The sequence below is a fragment of the Tenebrio molitor genome, unplaced genomic scaffold (assembly GCF_963966145.1).
Source record: "Tenebrio molitor unplaced genomic scaffold, icTenMoli1.1 SCAFFOLD_950, whole genome shotgun sequence".
Taxonomy (NCBI): domain Eukaryota; kingdom Metazoa; phylum Arthropoda; class Insecta; order Coleoptera; family Tenebrionidae; genus Tenebrio; species Tenebrio molitor.
In genome coordinates this window covers 1-11,032 of record NW_027184308.1, presented here as the reverse complement: position 1 = coordinate 11,032, position 11,032 = coordinate 1, and the positions used below count along the sequence as shown (strand labels likewise).

General features: G+C 41.8%; 1 non-coding gene across 1 annotated transcript; it reads right to left on the bottom strand.

The window, feature by feature from the left end:
* Positions 1 to 8,805: 8,805 nt before the first annotated feature.
* LOC138141125 (5S ribosomal RNA) lies at positions 8,806 to 8,925 on the bottom strand. Its single transcript, XR_011163010.1, has one exon. It is a non-coding gene; the product is annotated as a 5S ribosomal RNA (ribosomal RNA).
* Positions 8,926 to 11,032: the final 2,107 nt, after the last annotated feature.

The window sequence follows — 11,032 nt, the reverse complement described above, 5'->3', positions numbered from 1 at the left end:
AGAAAAAAGCGAAAAATCCCAGGGCGAAACCGTCCCATCCTCCGACATCCGAGATGGTAAACAACGCCATCAAGGGACTCAAGGAACGCGGAGGATCGTCTCTTCAGGCCATCAAGAAGTTCGTCGCCGCAATTACAAAGTCGACGCCGAAAAGGTCGCCCCTTTCATCAAGAAATATCTGAAAGGCGCCGTGGCGTCGGGATCTCTGGTTCAGACGAAAGGTAAGGGCGCGTCGGGTTCGTTCAAGCTCGCCTCGTCCACCTCCGGTGGTGCCAAAGTCGCCTCCGCCTCCGACAAGAGGGAAACCCGCTTCGTCCGCCGCATCCAAGACGAAAAAATCATCCGCCAAACGTACCGCCGTCGCGACGACTTCCGACAAGGCTTCCTCGAAGACAGCCAAAAAACAAGCCTCCCCCAAAGCGAAGAAGACTGCTGCCGAAAAGAAGAGCGCCGTCGCTGCCTCCGCCGCCGCAGCGAAAGCCAAGAAATCGGCCGCCTCCTCGGCAGAAAAGAAAACTAGAGCCGCCCCGAAACCCCGATCGCCTTCCAAAGCGAAGAAATCTAACAAGGCTGGTCCGACTAAAAAACCCAAAGCACCCAAACCCAAGACAGCCAAAGCCATTCCTGTCAAGGTGAAAAAGGCCGCTTCGCCGAAGAGGAAAAAGTGAGAAACGTGGATGGATACTCGACTCATGTTCGTTCGGCTGTGCCTCGTTCCGACGTCATCATCGTACTACCGGCAACGGGGCACGCACAAATGGCCCTTTTCAGGGCCACACGATAATCTACGACGAAAAAAAGAAATAAAACTATCCTTACGGCGAAACCAAATAAAATAGATAGCATCAGCTGGCAGGTAGGTGATGACAGGATGCAATAAAATTTTACGAACGACCGCAACCCAACCCGAATCGAGAGGACCGACCGATTATTGACATTTTTATTTTATTCATTTCCGGTTGAAGGGCGATATATTTTTTTTTTTTTGCCTGTAAGGTTTGAGGTTCTGAAAAGAACCGATTTTTTTGTTATAAAATTCGTGTTTCGTTTTTCTCGGGATGTTGTTGTTCTTCCGAAACACGATGTGGAAAAATTTAAGCGCGTTCACCCCGAATACGTCTGGCAAGTTGGATGTCCTTTGGCATGATGGTTACACGTTTGGCGTGGATGGCGCACAAATTCGTGTCCTCGAACAGACCGACCAAGTAAGCTTCGCTCGCTTCCTGGAGGGCCATCACGGCGGAGCTTTGGAAGCGCAAATCGGTTTTGAAATCCTGAGCGATCTCCCTCACCAAACGTTGAAAGGGAAGCTTGCGGATGAGCAACTCGGTACTTTTCTGGTAACGACGGATCTCACGCAGAGCCACGGTACCAGGTCTGTAACGGTGGGGCTTCTTGACGCCGCCAGTGGCGGGAGCGCTTTTCCTGGCCGCTTTGGTAGCCAGTTGTTTCCTGGGGGCTTTTCCTCCGGTGGACTTGCGTGCGGTCTGCTTGGTCCTGGCCATTTCGAATGAAACGAATGAAAAACAAAACTGACGATCGTTAGACGTGCACGCGTCGAAAGGTAAACGGGTACTAAAAATTCCGCCATATTAAATTGTACTTTTATACGTGAACAAAGTCAACGGCTGACTTCGTCGATTGGTCGATGGTGAACCGTTGAATCTATATAAGGCTCCGTTAGTTGAAATTTTGCGGTAGTTGACTTCCTAGGGACGAGGTGTGCAGGTATTTTGTGTCAGTTGAAATAATCTGAAAAGATGACCGGTCGCGGTAAAGGAGGCAAAGGATTGGGAAAAGGAGGAGCGAAGCGTCATCGCAAAGTCCTGCGTGACAACATCCAGGGCATCACGAAACCCGCTATCAGAAGATTGGCTCGTCGTGGCGGCGTGAAACGTATTTCCGGTTTGATCTACGAAGAACTCGCGGAGTCCTGAAAGTGTTCTTGGAAAATGTCATCCGAGATGCCGTCACCTACACGGAACACGCCAAACGTAAAACCGTGACAGCGATGGACGTCGTCTACGCTTTGAAACGTCAAGGACGCACCCTCTACGGTTTCGGAGGTTAATTTCCTGGCGCTCTTCACCGTTCGAGAAAACCAGAATAAAATACGAAATACAAAATCGGTTCTTTTCAGAACCACAAAATAAAAATAAGAGGAAAAAAAAGAAACATGATGTTCTTTCGAGAAACAACGGACTACCTGATAAATGTACCAAGATCGTAAACACCCCTTGCTTTCCTTTTGGCATTGCAGTCGTAAATCTTTCTTCATACAGCCAAATTGACGACCGCAATGATAATAATACAAAAAGAAAAGATGCATCGGTCATTTTACGAAAAAAAAAAGCTATAGTGGCCCTGAGAAGGGCCGATATTTTGAGTTTTCGCCACGGAGATGGATCGATCGTTCGTTTAAGGTTTCTTCTCGGTTTTTTTGGGTAAAAGTACGGCCTGAATGTTGGGTAAGACACCGCCTTGGGCGATCGTAACTCCGGACAGGAGTTTGTTCAATTCCTCGTCGTTTCTGATGGCCAGCTGCAGATGACGCGGTATAATACGTGTCTTCTTGTTGTCACGGGCAGCGTTTCCTGCCAATTCTAGAACTTCGGCGGCTAAGTACTCCATGACGGCGGCCAAATAGACGGGAGCTCCTGCACCGACGCGTTCCGCGTAATTTCCTTTTCTGAGAAGACGATGTATCCTACCCACCGGAAACTGGAGACCGGCACGGCTCGAACGGGATTTCGCTTTTCCCTTCACTTTACCTCCTTTACCGCGACCTGACATTTTAAGTTCGTTCGTTAGACACCACGAGAAGTAATAAAACTGACGGACGGGACTCGTCGATTGTAAAAGCTGGTAGCTGTGCTTCGAATTTATAGCCTCCGTGATAGGAGAATAGGACGTGACGATTGGTGGGAGCCCGTTTTCAGGTGGGGTTCTGGTGAACACACTACCTATCAGAAAGGTGGTGGTGCAAAGTTAACGCACGCACACGAGTCAGAGCAGTTCGCGAGTTTGTTGAATCGAATTGAATTGAAAAATGCCGCCGAAGACAAGTGGTAAGGCAGCCAAGAAGGCCGGGAAAGCTCAGAAGAACATTTCCAAGAGCGACAAAAAAAAGAAGCGCAGGAGGAAGGAGAGCTATGCCATCTACATCTACAAGGTGTTGAAACAAGTCCATCCCGACACCGGTATCTCTAGTAAGGCTATGAGCATAATGAACAGTTTCGTGAACGACATCTTCGAACGTATCGCCGCTGAAGCTTCCCGTCTGGCACACTACAACAAACGTTCGACGATCACCAGCAGAGAAATTCAAACTGCCGTGCGTCTGTTGTTGCCCGGTGAGTTGGCCAAGCACGCCGTCTCCGAAGGTACCAAAGCCGTCACCAAGTACACCAGTTCGAAATAGATGTTTTTCGTTTTCGACACATTTATAAACGGTTCTTTTCAGAACCACAAAAACTCTCGAACAAAAAAGAAAAAGACGTGAAACAGCGATTTTTAATTAACTTTTATTATGTCATTATGACAGCGAAAAAATATGAAAAATGTTACATACAGTTTAAGAAAGCGAGAAATGCAAAATTTTTCTATAAAAAATAAACATGCTATTTAAGCTATGTAAATATATTGGATGAACAGTAGGCCCTTTAGGTTTCATGCATTATCGGTATTTTGCACCCATGCCTATCCAACTTGTAGTTATGTGGTTATTGTATTCGAAATAATTTAGTTGATTGAGGTTATGTTATGAATAAATTTCTATTTTGCCAGAATACAACTCTTCGGAAGAAGAAATCAAATAAACAATCGTACATCTGCTGAACAACCTAGTTGATGGTTGATGGATTTGCATTACCCAGCATATAGCCTAAATGTTCATCTTTAGTGAAATTAAAATTACTTAGCTTTTTTAAGAAAGAAAAAATTAGAACGAATTCTCATCGAAAAAACCGCGATTCCTACAAATGATACAGATGGTTTTGTAGTCGCGTATGTTATTGAATACAATGAGCCGACATTTTTCCGACTCTTTGTTTCATCGAAAACGTTGTTGACATTAGCAAGGAACGTTAAGGATTCCCTGAAACAGACAATTTCACTGTTTTGGAATAGCAGTATGTGCAAATGAGAGGACAGAAGACTTTGAAAAAAGGAGTGAACAAAACTGTACTTTAGTACAGAATGTTATGTTTATTTTAATTTCAATTGTTCCTGTTTTAATGAGATTTTTTATGTTCCTAAATCATTTTCTATTTTATTATCTCTACCTAGCATAAAAATTAAAATACTTTGCAACATTACGTTATTATACATTGCATATCTGACATAAAATACTTGCAAAAATTACTTAGCTAATTAATATTACGCATGACAACTCACATTATTTACTTTGCAAAACATTATAGAATACATAACAGATAATTGTGACCCTGTGTATTGTTCATTGGAATTAAAATAAAAAAAACGTGATTTCGTCAATCGCCGTTATTTGCGACTTCAGGCAACTGTCGCTAAGAGCTATTTTTGTTTCTCCGTTCAATTTCCCGATAAAATCGTCGACTTAGTTATTAACTTTATAATCTTTTTAATCATTCTTCAGTTAGGTGGTATCAATAATACCACAATAGCCATGTTGCCGGAGTTTTTTGATAAAAGACTTGCTAGTTGGAATACAGAAAATATTTACCAAACACCTATTCACGATAATAAACCGGGGCACTATTGTGGGTTTTCGGTTGGTTTTATATTATATTAGGTACTCACCCTTCGTAACGTGTCTCCACGAAAAAACGTCACTTTCACACTAACCACCTTTCGTTTTAACTCTCGCGACGATAACTGAAATGTTGACGCGCGCCGGACAGATTCACGGACATACAACCACCCACCCACCCCGCGCCCCGGTTTCCGTCTGGACTGGTTCTGTCGTCCGAGTGAGTGCCAAAAATTAGCGTTCGTCTATTAAATGATTGTCGGATGATGATTATTGACGGACACTTTTATCGCACCCGATCACACTTTAGTTACTACCTACGTTTAGTATCGACGACGCATCGTTTCGATTATTGAAATTCGAATTGAATTTTTTTTTTTTCTAGTTTTCGACGTAGATTCGCGTGACACAAATATTATGAGCCTTTTTGGATCGATTTCGTGTGCATCACGCCATTTCTACGGGCGAACGTGAATGTGTGATGTTGACGTGATGGAAGCAACGTTTAGGCAATCCGCATTACGTATTACTATCAATTATATTTTAAACGAATGAAAACTTCAATTCAGAAGTGTGATAATCCCGATCCATTCAAGTTTTGTTAATTTTAGATTAAAAATGCGTGAGTATTGTACTATTGCTAACGATAAAACGATAAAAAGAACAAGAGCAACGGGCCATTAAGTTAATTTAAAAATAACTCGTACCGGATAAGTCGAATACGTATCCAGGGAAAATTTATTAATTTTAAAATTAACAATAAACGAAAAAAAAAGAACAAGATTTCCGTCAGCTGTGTCATAAACGGAGACCGGCGGAAACAGGTTCTCGCCTCCCACCACTTTTGTGTAGCGGCCGCCAAATCAATTTTGTTTTTATATAATTGATTCAAAAAATTGAAATTCACGCATAGTTATCTGTGCCTGAAGTGGGTCATTTTCATTGCATTGTTAGTAAGATCGAAACCATAGAAACCATACAAAACGCATACGACTATTTCTGTTTTTCATTTCACGCACTGTTTTTTATTAGTTACCTAGCAACATGGTCACTGCATTGAAACTTCAGAGTTCCTTCAAAAATTTGAATTTTTAATTTCAATTTTTTGAATCAATGATAGAAAAAATATTGTTTATATTTAATATAAAAATAACTATTGTGGAAAACAGCAAAAAATAAAATAATACCACTAATTGGCGGCTGGTCAGGATAGACCTAACGTTCGAAATTTAGAAAAATATTTTTTTTATTTTAATACTGTTACTTTTCTAATGAAGTGCGAAATAAGTTGTGCCCCATAGCTATCTTTTTTATTTTTCACTACGACAATTACAAAGTGTTGATATTCACAACTTTTCGTGAGCACTTCGATAGAAATGAACAAGAACGCAGGAAAATTCCACACCGAATATTAATATTCTGTCTTGGCCCATGTTTATTTTTATCTACCGCAAAACAAAATGTTCGGATTTGTCAGGGGTATTCTGATTTAAAAAAAGAAGAACATTTGACGAATATTTTAAGTCTCAAACGTTTGGAAAATAATGCAACAACAATTCATAGACTACAAAAAAGCCTATGATTCAGTACCACATTCATGGTTAATTAAAATTCTTAAAATTTATAAAATTAATATTAAATTAAATCACCTTCTTTATATGGATGACATAAAACTTAACAATAACTGAAAATCAATCAATATGTCGTGGTCATTACGAAAATTTAGAATATATAACTAAAGAAGGAGAAATCATTAAAAATTTAAATAAAGGAGAATTTTATAAATATTTAGGTATTAATCAATCAAATCATATTCAACATTCAATTATAAAATTAAATCTATTCTTTTGGTGTTATAAAATGGTCCAAAACTAATTTAAAGAATATAAATATTCAAACTAGAGTTCTCTTTACAAAATTTTGTAAACATCACCCCAAATCTGCTGTTGAAAGATTTAATTTACCACGCGAAAATGGTGGTAGGGGTTTTTCAAATCTAGAAATTCTACAACACAATCAAATTGCTTCACTAAAAAATTATTTTCTCAATAGAGCTCGTGATATGACACTATAGCAAATATAAAACAAAAGTCTTTACATGGGAGATATTTTAAAGAGCTGAGGGTTTTATATTTGCAATACAAGATCTTGCACCGTTTTGGCTCACAGCGAATATAAAAAACGTCATGATATATTCGCAAAAATTATACACATGAATTTAGCAGTTAAATTCAATTTATTAAAGGATACACAACCACATTACATTTATAAACCAGAAAGTTGTTTAGAAAATGACAATTACAAATTATATTTTGATCGCACAGTTTTAACTGACATTCACATTCAGCATAATAGACCAGACATTATTATTTTAAATAAACAACAAAAGCAAGCATATCTTTTAGATATAGCTGTTCCAAATTCACACAATATAACACAGACATATAATACAAAAATTAATAAATATATTATTATAATTTCAGCAACAGGAATAGTACCGCAATCTCTTTTTAAAAATTTAAAAATTTTGGACTTAGAGAACACATAAAACACAAAAAAGTCAAAATGTGGAGGCGAGACGCCGGTAATTATGTTGATAAGCACTGCACTACTGCCGCCGGGTGGAGGTGGGATACGAAAAGAAGATGGGAAAAACCGAATTTTATTATCGTATTTAATTGACGTCACAGTTACTTTGGCGAAACAGGAGCTCGCTTTTCGAAGGCATGATGAAAAAGACAGACGAATCAATTTGATATATAAAACCTAACAGGAACGGCTGGTCCATGAGGTCATTTGGGTAATGACCCCCTAAAAAATAAAGGTTTTACCCAACACCAGCCGCGACTGCAATGTACACAAGATTTTTTCTACAATCGCAACTATGACTGCTACATATTATGTTATTTCAACCAAATCAGAAGTACAATAATTTTGAAAAGTAAGTGCAATGTATACTTCTAAATCTATCTAAATTTATTAATATGTAATTTTTTTCAAAACTATCGATCTTTCTTTGAAACATTTTCAATTCACAATTCACTGTTGGAAGCGCTGTACTTTTTAGTATAAATACGTATACGAAAAATTAAAATAATAGTTGAATTAACACATCGTTAAATGTTACGAGGAACATAGTTTTTTGGATTACACAGCAAAATCTTGGAATTTCAGTCCGATATTACTCCATTGAGTCTTTGGACTCACAAATAAATACCTCGAAAAGCCGACAAACATCTGTCTAGAACTTTTCTAGTAACCAGAGGGTATCGTAAACGACCCGTGTTTAGACCTCTTTCGTGAAAGTGACCGACCGCCGGCGCCACTCGATTTCGTCATAAATCTCAGCCGTACCCCCCACGATAATTGACAAGTCTGTCATACAGCCCTACCATTTAAAACCTTTATTCTCTTCGTTTTAAAAATAGTTTCGCATGGTTTTTCTCTCTTCTCGTTTTACAATGGTCCAGTGACTAATAAATGAGTGTTGTGTTATGAGTTTGTTCGAGCTCAAAAAAACGTGGTTCGAAATTGTTTAACGTTTAACGAATGGTAAGTTATTCTAGTTTTTATGTTGGTCTTAACGTGTTAGGGGCCAAGAATACAACATTGTCTGTCCATTATAACATAGAACTGATATGTTGAATTCAGATCTCTAATTATTTAAAAACCAAAAAAATAAAGCAGCAGTCAAAGTGGCATGTACGCGTAACCTAATATATATTTTTTTTACATTAAAAGATCGCCGTCTTCCTCGTCGCACTTACGACATTTGCATATGTTATCTTTGTTAAACTCACGGAAGGAATATAATGAACCGGTCACCCGTCCAAGTGCTGACCGCTGCCCGCGTGGCTTACCTTCGGTGATCGAACGACAACCTTTACCGTTTGACGAGTTTTTATTCTGCAATTGTTTACAATTAATCGACAAAAAAAATTGTTTTCTTAATTATCTAGTACTTAAAGCTATGAATCTACATGATACGGGTCTGTGCATGTTTCCGAATACCTGCACGAAAAACAAATCGGTTCGGTGGTTGCTATGGATTTCAAAAAAAAACAAAAAGTGTTGGGGGGCAACGGCACGCGGTGTTCCCAAGCGGTCACCCATCCAAGTACTGACCGCGCCCGACGTTGCTTAACTTCGGTGATCGGACGAGAACCGGTGCTTTTCAACGTGGTATGGCCGTTGCCGTGGTGTTTAGGTGTGATCGTTGGTGTAAAATATATTGCTTTTAACATTCCGATGCACGAATATGAACATCAAAACGCGATGCGTTTCGTTTCCGTATGCACTTACCCTCTGACGACCGACGTCGGACCGAACTAACGGGAAATCCCACAACAACCACCACGTCACGCTCTAACGACAAGAGAGACTACTAGACGGACTGGCGATCTCCCGCGTCGCACATTTTTCGACCGCCGGCGGCGGTGGAAAATCCAGAATTTCACCCCACCCACCGCGCTGCTTGCTCCGACGACGACGAGATTCCCACATTTGGATCGACCGAAATATGTAAGTAATATCAGGAAGTTCCGATTTTCGAGAGGAGACCTGTGTTTCTATTTACCTATCTATAATAATTATCGTTATAATCATCATATCATTATTATTATTATTAACATTATTATTTATTACCATTATTATTATTATTATTATTATTTATCGTCCCTCGGATTCGGCGATCTTCGAAAATCCAAGTTGGACCGTTAGACATTCGAACGCGGTGTGCGTGGCTGACGAGTTGTTATTTTTGGCGTTTTTTCTTCGATCTTCACCCCGACTTCGGACGACGCAGGTCGGACACGAAATTACGAAGAGAGAAAGACGGAAGAAAGGAAGAAAACCTGAAGATCCGTCGAAGAAAATATCGGAAAACTCGTAGGTGCGGCATCGGTCGGACGATGAAGACCGTCTCCTTTCGGATGATCCTCTCGACGGACTTTCGGCCGTCCCGAAGGGTCCGGACGGCAACGGGACCCGTCGTCGACTCGTCCCGTTTCAACTTCCGCCGAAAACGATCGACCTGAACGTCGGAGAGGCGGTTCGCGGCATCCTGTTGTCGGAATTGCCTCGGTTCGAACACCAGGTCCTTTCTGTGCTTCGACCGTTTCGGAAGCGTTTGGCGACGCGAAGATGTCGTAAAATCGAGAAGGTGGCGCGGTATTCCGGGAAGAGATGGACCAATATTTCGGCGAACGAAATATGGATTCCCGGAATCGACGCGTCTACCCCGCACCGCCGACGTAAACCGTCGGTCCCGAATCGAAACCGTGACGACCCGGATTTAGGGCTGGTGGTTGGAGGGGCGTGTACCTGATTCGAAACCCACCGACGTTCCGAGACGAACTTCGCTATCTCCAGGGAAACTTCGGAAACCGAGTTCGGCCAGCTTGATCACACGGTGGCGATGGTGATCGAGGAAAGAGGACGATGCCATCACGCGGGCAACGATTCCGAGGCCTGCAATTTCTTCGACGGCGGACGCGGTGCGCGTTCAGTCTTCCGTCCGCAGTGGCGACTATTTTATAAAGACTTAGAAAATTTTTTTGTTCAATTCTCGTTCACGAGGTGCTCGAAGTGTACGTGTGTGAGCAAGTGTTTTTTCAATAATTATTATTAACTTTTAACGTTTTAACGTGAAAGATGGCCGACGTCGAAAATCAAACAGCATCATCGGTCACCACCGGTTCCGCTGCCACCCCTCAATCCCACGCGAAGAAAGAGAAAAAAGCGAAAAATCCCAGGGCGAAACCGTCCCATCCTCCGACATCCGAGATGGTAAACAACGCCATCAAGGGACTCAAGGAACGCGGAGGATCGTCTCTTCAGGCCATCAAGAAGTTCGTCGCCGCAAATTACAAAGTCGACGCCGAAAAGGTCGCCCCTTTCATCAAGAAATATCTGAAAGGCGCCGTGGCGTCGGGATCTCTGGTTCAGACGAAAGGTAAGGGCGCGTCGGGTTCGTTCAAGCTCGCCTCGTCCACCTCCGGTGGTGCCAAAGTCGCCTCCGCCTCCGACAAGAGGAAACCCGCTTCGTCCGCCGCATCCAAGACGAAAAAATCATCCGCCAAACGTACCGCCGTCGCGACGACTTCCGACAAGGCTTCCTCGAAGACAGCCAAAAAACAAGCCTCCCCCAAAGCGAAGAAGACTGCTGCCGAAAAGAAGAGCGCCGTCGCTGCCTCCGCCGCCGCAGCGAAAGCCAAGAAATCGGCCGCCTCCTCGGCAGAAAAGAAAACTAGAGCCGCCCCGAAACCCCGATCGCCTTCCAAAGCGAAGAAATCTAACAAGGCT